The sequence below is a fragment of the Crocuta crocuta genome, unplaced genomic scaffold, assembly GCF_008692635.1.
Source record: "Crocuta crocuta isolate KB4526 unplaced genomic scaffold, BGI_CrCroc_1.0 scaffold222, whole genome shotgun sequence".
Classification (NCBI taxonomy): Eukaryota; Metazoa; Chordata; class Mammalia; order Carnivora; family Hyaenidae; genus Crocuta; species Crocuta crocuta.
This window is the reverse complement of record NW_027528806.1, coordinates 468,410-470,345: the sequence shown is the minus strand read 5'-3', so window position 1 is coordinate 470,345 and position 1,936 is coordinate 468,410.

Here is a 1,936-nt window from a genome sequence, read left to right as displayed (position 1 = left end):
CTCCCCGCTGGTGCCCACTGTCTGCAGAGGGAGGAGGACCCGGCCAAGTTGGGAGCGGGCTTTGCTGCTGCCCGTCCCCCACCGCCCCTCGCGGGCCGGCGGCGAGGCGCGGGCGGGAATGAATGGCCAGCCCTGCAGGGCGTCCTGGGGGGCGGCGAGGCGGCGCCGGGTCCCACCTGCCTGGTGGCCCCGCGCCCCCCCACCCCCCACTCCAGGTCCTCGCTTCTAGGCTTGACCAGGCTCCACGCTGCACTTGGAGGAGCCGGGGGGAAGGTGCAAGCGGGAGATTCTGGAAGGCTCCGGCGACCGAGGGTCCGCTATTGTTCCTTTTCTGACTCGGGGAGCCCGTGGGCTGGCCCGGGGGTGCGGGCGGAGCTGCAGCGGGCCTGNCACAGCTGCTAGGAGGGCCGGGAGGCGCGGTGCTGGAGTTCGGGCGAGGGGCGCCCGCCCGCCGTCCGTCCCCGCCTCAGCCCAGGTGGGTGGGCACCCAACTCTAACCCGCCTTCCCTCCGCTGCGGCCGTGGACAGGTTTGTGTCCGCGCTTTAGTTCTGCCAGGCTTGGTGCTGCCTCCTNGGACCCGACGGATGGAGCCCAGTGTGAAGTGGAGGAGTTACAAGTGGTCTCCCAGGGGCTGGGGCCTGGGCTGTACGTCCAGGCTTGCGCTTGTCCAGGGAACCCAGATCAGCGCAACTTTATTCCCAGTGGTCCGGGCATATCTGGGGCTCAAGGCCGCCCACCAAGACCAGCGGCTTCCCCCGTGGCCGCAGGCTTCCAGGTGATTCGGTTGCGTCTCCGGTTTCCTTCCGCGAGAGGAGACTACTAAGCTGGCTGGGATGCGGACGTTACCAGTTCTTTCGAGAATGTGGTCTCAAGACTCTCAGGGCTGGTAGGGGGAGGACCTGGTCTGTCCATCAGTAGGACACAGCAGATGCTCCTCTGAGAGACAACAGCCTCACCTTGTGGTTTGAACAAAGTTGGAGAAGGGCGAGTGCATCCTAGCGAGTCTGGCTTTTGAGTGCTCTGGCCCCCACCTGTTCACAGGTGTGGCTGGGAGTTTTATTTCTGATGGGTATAAACTGATCATCTTTTCTTATGATGCCTACCCAGTGTCTTTTTTTTTCCCCTCCATTGGGCTTTTGCAAGATAGTAGACTTTGATGTGAGAAAATGTATCCAGTTCTTAGAATTTTCAGCCAGCGCTCGTGTAACTTGGATTGGGAGAGGTGGTCCCTTGCTGGGAGATCCCAGGTTTATTCTTCTCCATTCATTGAGATGCTTCATTAATTAATTAATTCATTATTGTATCCTTTACACGCTTTAGACTTGTTTTATAACTCTTTGGGGGAGGTGGTTGTAACCCTATTGTGAAAAATCTTAATTACTCTGTGAAAAATAGAAAGAGTGGTTCCTGGACCACGGGGACTAAATAGGGGCATGATTGTGTCCCTGACATTGAAGCACTGTCTCCAGCCACCACTTCCCAAATTATCATTGAGGCAGGCACACTTAGTGTCACTCACATTTTAAAGGTGAAGAAACTGAGGTTTGGAGGTTAAGGAAACTTGGCTTGCAGTGAATGGACTATGATGGAGGAGCTTTGTCTCTCTTCCTTTTTCCCTTCAATATAAAAGTAAGTATGAAATATTTCACACATGGGGCACCTGGGTGGCTCAGTCGGTTAAGCGTCCAACTTCGGCTCAGGTCATAATCTCACGGTTTGTGGGTTTGAGCCCCGCGTCGGGCTCTGTGCTGACAGCTAGCTGAGAGCCTGGAGCCTGCTTCAGATTCTGTCTCCCTCTCTCTCTCTGACCCTCCCCTGCTCACGCTGTCTCTCTCTCTCTCAGAAGTAAATAAAATATTAAAAATTAAAAAATATATTTCACACATAAAACAATGGACACTACTACTTATGTTTAAAAGTTGCTAACATTGCCAT